At 44.0% G+C, this 13,465-nt stretch overlaps 1 pseudogene; it reads left to right on the forward strand.

The window, feature by feature from the left end:
* Positions 1–217: 217 nt before the first annotated feature.
* Positions 218–4,157, forward strand: LOC122916779 (annotated as a pseudogene).
* Positions 4,158–13,465: the final 9,308 nt, after the last annotated feature.

Below are 13,465 nucleotides of genomic sequence, written 5' to 3' on the forward strand. Positions count from 1 at the left end.
AGGAATGATGTGGAGAGACACTGGAGACATTTAAGAACACATCACCTCCTGCACTGCTAATCCGAACCCACAATTGTTCAGACATGAGTAAAGAGGGAAGGCAGCATGCTCGCTCTTCTTTTCCTCTGTTTAATCCAGCTCCTCACCTACTCATGGTCACCTCACCTCCTTCATGGTCAAGAGAAGCTAGTAGCACTCCCTCCTTCAGCAATGCAAGATGCTGAAAGGAAAGAAGGCAAAGGGAAAGAAGGTGGCCCCGAAGCTTCTGACATGAAGAAAAGGAGGCCAACAAGCTACTCACTCCTCTGTCTGAGAAAAGGCCCAAGAATTTTGGCATTGGACAGGACATCCAGCCCAAAAAGGGACCTCACCCGCTTAGTCAAACGGCCCTGCCACATCCGGCTGCAGTGACAAAATTGTACAAGTGTCTCCCGTGATGAACCAGCTCTCCCACACCTTGGACCACCACACAGCGACTCAGCTGCTTCAGCTGGCCCACAGGTACAGGCCAGAAATAAAGCCAGAGAAGAAGCAGAGGCTGTTGGCCCGGACTGAGAAGGCGGCTATGGGCAAAGGGGATGTCCCCACTAAGAGGCCGCCTGTCCTTCGAGCTGAGGTTAATACTGTCTTCACCTTGGTGGACAACAAGGAGGCACAGCTGGTTGTGATCGTACATGAGGTGGATCCCACTGAGTTGATGGTCTCCCCGCCTGCCCTGTATCAGCAATGCAGTAGGATATCCCCTACTGCATTATCGAGGGGAAGGCCAGGCTGGGGCATCTGGTCCCCAGGAAGACCTGCATCCTGGTAGCCTTCACACAGGTGAACTCAGAAGACAAAGGAGCTCCAGCTAAGCTGGTGGAATGTACCAGGACCAATGACAATGACAGATATGAGATCTGCTGCCCCTGGGCAGGCGACGTCCCAGGTCTGAAGTCAGTGGCTCACGTTGCCAAGCTGGAAAAGGCAAAGGCTAAAGAACTGGCTGCCAAACTGGGCTGGGCTATTGAAGTTTCTGTACATAAAAGTAATAAAAAGTTCTCTTTAAAAAGAGAGAGAGAGAGAGAGAGAGACAAGTGGAATAAGTGGTAAGGGAATAAAACATTTTTTTTTTCAGTTGATGCTTTTTATGGTTCTCTTTTATGTTTAATGACTTTTGCAAAGCACTCCTCAAATTCTGGCTCCTCCATGATTCACTCTAAATTTTTCCAAGTCCTTTCCAGCAGCCTCCCATTGGACCAATCCTCAGGGCAGGGGATGCAATTCCAGGGTGACCACTTTTACTCCAGATGAATTCCCACCCTCTCTCCGTGCACCTTAGGCAATCTCTTTCTTCAGGGCTGCCTCATCCCAGCAAATACTTCTCTAGGACAGGGTCCTCCCAACAGAGTACACTCTTGGCTATCCTGCCCCGGGTCCACTTGGCTTCTAGGAAACTGGGAATGCTTGTCCAGCAAACAGTTAAAGTAGAGTTCTCTCCCAGGGTACCTGGGTGGCTCAGTCAGCTGAGGGTCTGCCTTTGGCTCAGGTCCTGATCCCAGGGTCCTGGGATGGAGTCCCACATCCAGGCTCTCTGCTCAGTGGGGAATCTGCTTCTCCCTCTCCCTCTGCCTGCTGCTCCCTCTGTGCTTGTGCTCTCTGTCAAACAAGCAAATAAAAATATTTAAAATATATATGTATATTTCTATTCCTGTCTTAGCCTAAGTTTCTGACAAGTAGGGCCACAACCAGAGGCTTGCATGCAAGTTGTTTACATATGGTCATGATCCTAAAGAGCCATAGAGCAGGAGAGGAAGAAAGAAACAGAAGGAGGCAAAGCCAATACAGGTGTGTTTTATCAACTTGGCCCCCAAGAAGGACAAAGATGAGCATCCTATGAGGACAGACTGCAGACCTTGATAAAATGTGTCTCAGAGCTGGGGGTAGAGGAAACTGAGGAAAGTGAAAGCATTTATCTGTTGTCTCTCATCCCCCATTGGCCAAGTGTAGCCCCAGTGGTATTAACTCCCCAGTATTCCAAGCTAAGCACATTGAGGTCAGTGCCATTTTACAGAGAAGCCCTAGGGCCAGTGGGGGAGGTGATGCAGGGTGGGCCTGAGGCCAGGCCTGTCTCTCTGGACTCAACACACTTCCTCTAGGACTCCTTCTCCTTTTCTGGATGTTAAAAGACAAAATCACAACTCTTATGCAAAGATAAAATGAACATTTCTCAAAAATTGTCCTGAACTCATTAGCTAACGGGCGAACAGTTATAATGTTAGAAATAGTTGGAAGGAGAATCCAAAGTTCAGTTATATATTTAAGCCCTTGGGAATCTGGAATGAAAGGAACTTGCAGAATAGATAAAAAACTGGCGTCTTTGGAGGAAAAGAGAGAGGCATCAGACTTGCATCTCTCTGGACAGAAATAATTTGTATCACCATGAATCAATTTTCTAGAATTCACAGGAACAATAGAGTTAAATTATAGTATAAATATATAATATAAACTAAATTATAAAGAGAGATTATCTCTTTATAACTCAAAGAGAGTGAAAGCTGCAGATCCCAGAGAATTACATAACCAAGTAGAGTGTTCTAGACAATGCCCGGCTTCCATTTAAATGACCAGGCCATCTTTTTTGCCCATTTCAAATCTTTCACAACTTTTCTTGACTAGGCCATTATGGGACACTCTAATCTTCATTATCTCATAATGCCCATCAGACACTCTTCTGGGAATTCACTTTTGATCCAATCTGGAGAACTAATGGGTAAATCCCTAAACCAGTGTCCAGACACTACGACCCACAGGCCAAATCTGACCAGTAGATTTTTAGAGATAAAGTTTTAATGGGATACAACCACATTTAACTATTGTCTAGAAAGCCCGTCTCTCTATAATGGTAGAGTTGGATTATTGCTACAACGAGGACCACGTGGCCCCTAAAGCCTAAAATAGTTACCATTTGGTTCTTTGTAGAAAAAGTTTGCCCATCTCTATTCTAGGTCATCAAACAGCAGGACTATGACACATCAATTTTCCTTTCCATCAGACAGCCCTTGCTTTTAATAGTGGTTTTCCAGGATCAAGGCCACGAAGGAAGCACTAGAGAAAAACCTGGCATTTTTCTAATCCTGTTCAGACCCTTCAAAGAATTCTCCCATTCCCTCCCCACATCATTTCATTTTTCTCTTTCACAGACTGGGGGTGGTGGGCAATTTGGACAGAGTTCAAAGACTGCTTTTCCTACTTCCCAATAAAGTCAACAAAGAAATGTCTAGACCTTCCTTACAAAGCACAAGCACTTATCACCCACTGTCTCCAATGCGTGAGCCTTAATTAAAATCCCAAGATCACAGGAAAGGTGATGCTGTAGAACAAGTCTATTCCATAAGTATCCAAAGACAAAACTGCTTGTAAACCATCACGGCTGAGATTCAAATCCAGGTCTGACCCAGTCCCAAACTTGTCCTACTCTTGGGATAGGTGTGACCCATAAGCTTAGAGTCCCTAGCCACTCACTTGCCATCAACACCATCTACTTCCAGAGCCATTTTGCTGCTATTTTAAAAGACAGTGGATGTGGCAAAAGCATTGGGGGTGAGAAAAAATGTTTTAGGCAGAATGTTTGAAATCTCCTTGCTACTTCCCCTGCCATTCAGATAGGGAAGGAAACACGGGTCGGCTTCCACACCAGCCTGGCAGAGGAAATAGACATCTGTCTCAGGACGGTATTTCTTACTCTTGGTAGCAGCCAGGAGTGCTTTCTGATCCAAAAGAAAAAATGTGCCTCAGCTAAGAAATATGAGATTAAAATTCAAGCATATTGAAACTAAACTTTGAATTAAGTTTCTTTCTTTAAAAAGAAAAAAAAAAAAACCTGCTTAACAGCAACAGAAAGAATCTTCATGTTGCTAAAGCACCAGGTAGGATGTTTCTAATTAGCTCTTGGAAGAAAAGCATTCGGCAGCCAATTAGCGGAAGGTGAGGGGTGAACCACACACCACTGAGATGCCACGTCTTCACAAAACCTTTCACCTTACCCTTTCTTTTGCCCACGCTTCTCTGTCGCTTTGGTTCTAACAGGAGAATCAGAGACTCAGGTTGGCAGCTGGTCCTTTGAAGCCACAGATAAGGACTATGAAGCTGAGTGTCAAGACTGTTTCCTAGGCTGACGTCTGGAAACTGGAAATGGTTTCCCTAATTCTCTGTGAAGTTCATTCCTTCAATTGTTTTTACTTTGCAAGGTCAGATGTTAACACTTCCAGCAACCCTGAGGACATCGTGGCCCTCTTTCTTGACGCATCATGAAATAAAATAGTCGATGGATAGCTTCTATCGTTGGTGGGGTGTTGGAAAAAAGCAAAGCTTCTGGCTTCAAATTTGGGTTCAAAGACCAGCTCTGTCATTTTACGAGCCGTGTGATCTGGCACAAACTGTCTCCTGTCTTTGAACTTTCACCTTCTCCTCTGTGAGTTAGGGATAATAGTCACACCCTAATTTTGTTGTGAGATTTAAATAAGAGAGGTTAGGAAAATCTTTGTCCAGGGCCTGATACCCGCTGGGTATTTCAATGCATTCCCTCCTCTCCACTCCCCTCCACTGTACTCTACTCAGCAGTTACCATGCCTCCAAGAAATTTTATGAGTTTTGATATTGCTCCTACCTTAATGTGCTCTCTACTCTCATTCATTTCTCCCGTTTGTTTCCTATCCCATCCCCAGCGCAGATGCATTTGTGTTTCTCTTCAACTTCACTGGTCTCTTCATCCAGTAACACAAAAGGAAACTCAAAGTGGCTGCCTACAACAGAACCCACCACCGTGGTTGGGTGTGTCTTCATAATTGGCCTATAGGTCTTTGGGACTGAAATACCAGAGAGCAGCTCCCAAGACAGAGCTGAAGGAGATTTGTACTGACGGGCACTAGGGAACTGCAGAACAGGGGTCTACAAAGAGAATGCTAGGCTCCCTAAAAGCTATGCACTCTCTCTGTGTTTACCAGACCACCAGCTGCTTTGGTGGAAAATAGTTCCAGAATAAAGCCTTTTGGTATCTTGAATTCAAAAGGAAGAGGCGTTCTCAACAGCATAACAATAGAAAACAAACAAACAAAAAAAAACACCCAGGAAGTCTACAAGCAAATAGTCTAGGTAGGAAAAGATGTGGGCTATTTGTTCTTACTCTGATGGACTTTTTCTTTTTTTTTTTTTTTAAATTAACTTATTTTATTAAAAAAAAAAAACTGGGGTTTTTTAATAGCACTAGTGGGGTATAATTCACATTGATCTTTAAGCTCTTCAATGGACTGACAGTAAGAACTACGTGACTATTTAAAATTGGCTTTTCCACATTTTTCCAAACCAAATAATTTTGCAAATTACATTAGGGTTAGAATTCTGGAAGCCAAGAATGTCTTTATACATAACCCAAAATAAGGCACAGTCTCTGCCCAATATAAATATCACCAAAGATGTCTGCTTTCAACTGCATGAATGGTTTGATGCTATTTTTCCTAGCTATTCCTCTGGAAAGTCCTTATTAACATTACCAAATAACTCCAGTCCAAGAAAGAAGTCAATCAAGATAATCTAAAGTCCAGAAAGCTGGCTCACAGTGATCCAGTACAATCCACAAAGTGTGAGAGCCAAGTAGACCAGAGTAAGATGACACTTCCTAGTTCTTTCCCTTCTGGCATCTGCCTCAAACAGGTTTTCTGCCATTAATAGCTGTCAGCATAGGGACTTCCCAACTGCATCCTACCCAGTGCAATATGTGTCAAAAAGGGAAAATTATTTTCTCATCAATCATGCTACCTTAATACCAAGAATAAACAGATACTCTTTCCAAGTTAAGAGGTAGGAAAAGTCTGCTGGCTCAAGCTGCTAACCAGTTTCTCATTTTTTCCTAAACATTCGTCTTCGGAACACATATTTTATGTTAATGTAAATTTATACAATAATATTTGAATTTCTGTGATGATCATTGCCAGTTGAAAATAAGATTTGCAAGCCTTAAACCACTAAAAATGTTAAGCTATAACTGCATCCGCAGTTCTTAGAAGAATGCCTGGCACACACAAGTCAGTCAGTAAATGCTTGTGGAGTTCAGGACTGTCCACAATAAACAGTAATGAAGCCAAAAAAGAGGATAGGATCAACCTTGGAGAGTGTGGGGAGGGAGATGGGAAGGGAAAGTGTAGGAAGAAATAGGAATAAAAAGGAAAGGAGAGAGGGCCTACAGAGTAACCATGGAAACCAGCAATAAGTAAGGGATGGACAGAGCAAAAAGTGGCAACAAAAAACTGAGCAGGAGAAACCAGAGAGATAGAGAAAAACCTCAAAACACAAGAGTAAACATTAGCCTGGTTTAGGCGAGGGTACAACATTTCCCTTGTTCACCAGCCTTTTTCTACAAGTACAGTCCTCTTACGAAGGAATAGATCCATTTCCAACGTCAACTTTAATTTCTGATCCTGTGTATGAACAAATTTTACATATCCATAATTTGACTCTGAGAGTAGAAAAACAAATAGCAGAAGAGAGCTGATGGCGGAAGAAACATTTTCTCTCGTATTAAGAGTTATATATGATAGATGATAGAGAGATAGATCATAGGTAGAGATGAGGGGAAAAAATACAGAAATGGTTCCTTCTTGACATATTGATTTTACTTTTATAGAAAGTAGCCTGATTAAGGTAGAAGTGTCCTAACAAACAATGTTGTGCCTCCCCCTTTGCAGCCAGGCCCCGCAATCACACAGCACCCCCTGTGCATATTCTACTGCTTAAAGCAGTCTTAAGTTCACCCAAATTCAAAAGAAGAATTAGACTCAGCCTCTCCATGGGGGAACAGAAGGTGACACTATGAAGGAGCCTGGGGAACAAAAGACATGGCTGTAGCCATCTCTGGAAAGTACCATCTGCCTCAATGACTGACTGAAGCTCCAGGAAGGGCAAAGGTCTGGAGTCCTTGTGTCCTCTCCAGGCTCTAGCCCCACTAACTTTAACTGGCAGCACTCCTGACACCCAGAGGAAGAATTCTTCAACCACTGCAGTCTTCCCTGCTCAGCTGGAGTTGCTCTCTTCGATACCATCAGTTCAATTCCTCGATCACTCAGTTGCCTCACCAGAGGGGAAACAAAAACAAAAACAAAAACAAAAACACTTCCTCTTTCATGGTCAGGCCTTGTGAAAGAGAAATACTGTCAAAGACTGAGACTCCTTCTTGTGACCTTAAGAACTTAAACTCTTTCCCAGTCCCAACCCAGACAGAATTGGGCCCTCCTTCCCTTAACAACCTCAGCTTCTCCTAGTTCTTCTCAAACTGTGCTATGAAGCACACTTTTTTTTTTTTTTTTTTTTTGAGAGAGATCACAAGTAGACAGAGAGGCAGGCAGAGAGAGGGGGACAAAAGCAGGCTCCCTGCTGAGCAGAAAGCCCAATGTGGGGCTCCATCCCAGGACCCTGAGATCATGACCTGAGCTGAAGGCAGAGGCTTACCCCACTGAGCCACCCAGGAGCCCCTGAAGCACACTTTGACTTGTCTCTCAGTGAACCTCCCAATGAGCTCTTGAAAATAAGGTTGGTGTCTTGTTCCAACTTTGCATATCCAGGCCTAACCCTAACTAAACACTTTGGTATTTTTTTTTTTAAGATTTTATTTATTTATTTGACAGACAGTGATCACAAGTAGGCAGAGAGGCAGGAAGAGAGAGAGAGAAAAGGAAGCAGACTCCCTGCAGAGCAGACAGCCCGATGTGGGGCTCAATCCCAGGACCCTGGGATCATGACAGAGGCTTTAACCCACTGAGCCACCCAGGCGCCCCACCACTTTGGTCTTAAAAGCCATATGCTGTCATGTAAAAAGTCAGGTCTTGCAGACAGAAAACCTGGATTCCTAGCCTTGTTCTTCAACACATCAGGACATACTGGCCCATTCAGTCAACTTCTCTGAGGCTTGGGTATTCTCTCATTAGCATAGGGATATGACTACCTGACCACCTACATCTCGCAACAGTAATTCTGAGAGTCAACTGAGATGATACGCTATAAAATTACAAGGCATCATTTTCCAATATTAGTTTCTAAATAAATATAGATCTCTACCCCTTATTGCCAAAGCTTATAAAATTTCAGTACAGTACTAAATATTCTCTTCACTCCATCAGCCAAACTAGACTTACACACTGTTGACTTTAAGTGCTTAGGGTCATAAATCCAAGCTACACAAAAACTCTTAAAAATGAATTTTAATAAAGCAATCAAGAATTTAAAACAGATATAAAAGTGGTTCGCTCGGCAGAATATTTCCTTCAAAACAGGGAAAAGAAATTCCTAAATAGATAAAGGGCTTCTTTTTTTTTTTTTTTTTTTAAGATTTTATCTATTTATTTGACAGAGAGATAATGAGAGAGGGAACACGAGCAGGGAGAGAGGGAGGAGAACCAAGCAGGCAGCCCAATGTGGGACTCTATCCCAGGACCCCAGGATCATGACCTGAGCCAAAGCCAGATTCTTAACCACTGAGCTACCTAGGCACACCAGAAAAAGGATTTCTAAGGAGCACAGAAGAAACAAAAAGGGTACAGTGGATCACTATGAACTCACTAAAGAAATACGCAGCATTTTCCCCAAGATTTTTCTGGCATTTTGTATTTAGAAATAGTCTTCTTAAGAGTACTTATCAAAAAAACACATCATCGGCCGTCACTCATTGTATACTACACTTTTTCAGAGAAATTAAATAATCTGTCTGCAAGTCAATGAATATTTGCTACTTCAAAAGCAATAAAATTAAATCATGCTGATACCTACTCCCTCTTCCTCCAGTCCTCAAATTGTATTACTTAACAAAGCAAATACTTAAATATCAGAAAAATTGTGAGGTTACTGCATTTAACACAAAGAGAAAAAAATTCTTAATATTCTACACTAGCACAGACCTGGTATGGTTTTTCTCTCAAAGAGTGTGCTAGTCAAAAATGTAAGCAAATGTAAGCATGAAGAGTCAAATACAACTTTTGTATTCATTATCCCTAATGGATAGAGATAGTGGTCATGAAATTAACAAAATATAACTTTAGAAAATTGAGATTAACTAAGATTTATGGTGTGTAATCAGTTTTCACACAGGAAGGTTTCCAACCAATCTTAATTCCATCAAGGGGTGTTACTCTACTCACACTGACATGCATCTGAGCCTATAAGGAAACAAATTGAGGAACAAGATTTCTAAGGTTGATATGGACCAAGAGTCCCTAGTCCTCACAAGGAAATAAGATATGTAGAATATCTACAGATGATTCGGGGAGTTAGGTAGGCCTGGAAACCATGACCTGAGTTATTCATATTCCCCATGCCAGCTCCTTCCAGCCACTCCTTGGGTCTGTCTTGCAAAGTCTCTAGCCCTTCTTCTGGCTTACTTGTCCATCTTTCTCACAAGTGATTCTGGCACCATAATACCCTGATATTCTCTGAGTTCACATGTACAGTTTTGACTCTCTCTGGGACCATAAAGGGCCAAAGGGCAATGAACTTCATCACAATGCCCAAGGAGGAAACTGAATCCTGTTTACAAAGCTCTGTGAGGGCAGGAGTCACTTTAGCAAGGGAGAATATGGACACTTCTCAATTTCCTCTAGAAGTAGAAACTAAAGTCCTGAAAATAAAATTAATGTCTACTGCTGGCAATACAAGTGAAGAGACCATGAGGCGGACCACTATAAATAGCTGGTCCTTAGCCAGAAAAATAGAGATTTAAAAAAAAAAAAGCCCATGGGGTAGGTCGATTGCATTACTCTAACAGCCCTAGATCCTTGCCCTTTGCCAGATAACTGTGCAAGGCTTTCCACTGTGGTCAGAGTGCTCTGTCCTGGCCCTCCACTCTGGCCTTGGCCACAGGACTTATTTGGACCAGGAAAATGAAGTACAGAGTTGCCAGACTTAGCAAATAAAAAAATACAGGATGTCCAAGTTGAAAGTAAGTGTGCCAGTTTCAAGCCTCAGGCTCAAGAGTTCTTGCAAATTTCTACTCACTTTGGTGCCTTTACCTGCCTGAGCTAGGCGTAGAGATATAGAGGGAGAAGAAATATAGGGAGCAGAGCCAGCTCTCTCCCCCATCACTCCAGCCGAGGTCATCCTCCAACAGCCAGCACTCAACCAACTCCCATTCAAGATGAGTGAGCCCAACCAGATCAGCAGAACCATCAGGTCAATCCTCAAGAGAACCCTCTGAAGCATCAACAACAGACACGGATTCTCTGTTCACGAGGTCAGTGAGCTTGTGGTTGTTTGTAATGCAGCATGATTACATTAGGGGACAGCCATCGTAGCCCATAAAGGGAGGAAGTACTGTGCTATGGCAGGATCTGTAAACTTGCTGATTGGGGGTTGTGATTAGTTACTAGAGCTGACCAGGGAGTTCCCTCTAAATGCCAAAGAATAGGCACCTCTTTCTCCCCACCCCATTCTGTATATTGAAACACTAGAGAAAAAACATTTAATTTCTATTCCTCTGCTCACAGAAATGAGCTGAGACCCCTTCCCACCTGTCCATTACCCCCTCCAGTAAAACCGTGGCATTGTCTAGGGCAATATAAATATAAATAAAAAGAACTGACCCCAGCAGGCTTATTCTTCTGTTGCTGTTGACGGTGGCAGGTCCAAATTGTGTACCTGCTATCCCTAGGAAGGGGCAGGTAAGAGGCACATATCTAGCTCATTAGAGTTACTTCGGATAATATGCGCAGCTGTGTGTTCGAACTGAATTCTTCCAGCCTCTGTTTCAACAGGGGTGACACGAAGGATGTCATGTGTCAATGTGGGAGCAAGGCGTAAGACCTGCGGCTTCATACAGAACCATTTGGAAAGTTCTCAAAAACTTGTCTCACGAATCTTGAAGCTTTCAGTCAGATCAAAAATATAAAAGGAGATCAGAGAGAGATCAGAGGTGGCTCAGTGGGTTAAGCCTCTGCCTTCAGCTCAGGTCATGGTCTCAAGGTCCTGGGATTGAGCCCTGCACTGGGCTCTCTGCTCAGCACCCCTCTCCCCACATGCCCCTCTGCTACTTGTGATCTCTCTCTGTCAAATAAGTGAATAAAATCTTAAAAAAAAAAAAAAGGAGATCAGAGAGGGTGGAAAAAGGAAATAAGCAAAGTGGTTTTTTCCTTTTCTTTTTTTCTTTTCTTTCATGCAAGAAGTGCTACTGTCTTATGAACCCCCATCTTCCTCTACCGGGACAACGATGGGGTACCAACTTCTACCCTCAAGGATATAGAGTAATAGGCTGGAAGATAGAGTTTCAAGGACAGTTGCTGAAAATTTTGAAGTGTAATGTATACACCAAGGACTAGTTTCCAACGCTAAGAAGGCCAGGATGGAGTGTTACCTAAGCTCCGCCTTCTCCAAGGACAATGTGTCCAGGGAGCAAAGAGCCCCCTCCCTCTTGGTGCTGCAGGCAGGAAATTGCTCTCTGGTGGGTCAGCCTACATCCTCAGGGCTGGCTGGGCAAAGGATCCTGGCAGCAGATGGTAGCGGTACCCAAAAGAGATCCAGCTCATCTCGTCTACCCAGGGTGAGAACATCTCAGCAGAAGGAGTTGACTGGGGACCCACCAGCTAAGGGAGAAGCTACAAAAGGCCAACCCAAATGCAGGTGAATCCACACAGGTAATGGGAGCAGGAGGAAAAGCTCAGCAGAGTACCTCAAAGAGCCCAAAAAGGCAGCCACAAAAAAAAACAGAAAAGTTCTGTTTTAATCATCAGCAACTTGACTAGAGATGGTAGCTTCAGGCCCATCTCCATCCCTCTGCCACTATGTTGGCAAGGACGTGGCAGGTAGTACACAGGGAGAAGCGCACAGGGAGAAGATGAAGAGCAGGGACAGCAAGGCGAGCAGGGAGTGCGTGAAGAGGAAGAGAGATGAAGAGGGAGGAGGGTGAAGGGGTTGGTGGGGACCGGAAGTGAGAGCGAGCAGGAGGCAGGGGAGTGAGGGGTGAGGAGGGAAGGGTGTGAAGGTGAAGAGGGAGGGGTGAAGGGAGGGGCTGAATAGGGGGGTAAGGAGGAACAGGAGTGAGCAGGGAGGGGAAGGAAGCAGGGGCACAAGGAGGGAGGGGTTATGAGGGAGAGGAAGGAGGAGGAAGGGGAGGGGAGAAAAGAAAGGACAGGAGTGAGGAGGGAGGGTGGAGGCAGGGGAGTGAGGAGGAGAGGGGATGGGAGTGAGAGGAAAAGGAGGGGAAGGAAGAGAATGAGGGGAGGGGGAAAAAGGCGAGAACAGTGAGGCCGGAGTGGGGGTGAACACGGAGGGGTGGAGACAAGAGGACCATGCCGGAAACAGGTCAGAGCTGAAGGCAGTCAGACAACTGGTTGCTGTCACATTCAAAGTTTGGATTAACATCTGCACCATGACCTTCTAATTACTGAATGGAGATTGTGCTTGCAACCTAAAGTGACCTTGGAGTATCTTTTATGTAAGACTGGAGGCAAAAGCAGAAAGACCTGCCAGCATTGACATCCTGGGCAGGAGACAATTAATCCCACTGAATCAAGCTCACAGGTTTGTTGGGGGAAAGACCGTAAGGCACTGTTTTGTTTATGTCACAGATGCTGCTTGGTAAACTCACCAGTTACATATTGTTAAAGCTGTGTTTTCTACTCTTACGGATTTACACACACTTTTTCCAGCATCTTGCCCACACTGAGGAGAAAGGGGAGGTTCTTTTGCTTTCAGTCACAGGGTCTGGGCTGTGATCAGAAAGAGCCTGTAGAAGATGAGAACTGTTGAGGTCCAAAATGTACATGGTGGACGGTAAGGGCCAGGGGAGGGCTCACGCCTCCATCCGGGTTTCCATTGACCATGTGGACAGAATGAGCTGTGTCTGCTCTGGCCACGTACCTCCAAAGACCTCTCTCCTGCTGTGTCTTCCACAATCCACCTTTTCTGCTGTGTCGCCAGGATCTGAGGAGAAACCCTTTACCCAGCCTCTCAAATTTCATCTCCATCTATTTTTATAAGATATACCTACTACAAGAATTCTGTTGAATACCCAAAATCCAGTTCTATTGAGAAAGTAGAGATGAAAATGAGTGTCCAGATTTAGAGACTGTGATTAAACTACAGGCCCTTGTAGTTATAGAACATTCCCTGGGGGTTAAAACAAATGGCCAGAAAATAATAATAATAATTAAAACGTTAGAATAGAAAGAGAAGAATCACTGTGTTCACTTATTTTTGAAGTACTGAGCTCTATCCTTTAACATACACAAAATGATCCTAGGTTAGTATTTTAAAACAGCAATGGCAAGCTTGGCCATGGGGCTGGTGAGGCTCATTCTTAGCCAGTTGATTTTGAAGGTCAAGTATGACTTGACATTCTCGCATCACCTCCTGGGGCTTTGCAAGCCCAAGCCTGTGGACAGATCAGAGTCTTCCTGACAGAGTTCCCCTCCTTGCTTCAGATCAAGGCTAACAGAGAGCAGAGGGGAGG

Source organism: Neovison vison, chromosome 9 (genome assembly GCF_020171115.1).
Source record: "Neovison vison isolate M4711 chromosome 9, ASM_NN_V1, whole genome shotgun sequence".
Taxonomy (NCBI): Eukaryota; Metazoa; Chordata; class Mammalia; order Carnivora; family Mustelidae; genus Neogale; species Neogale vison.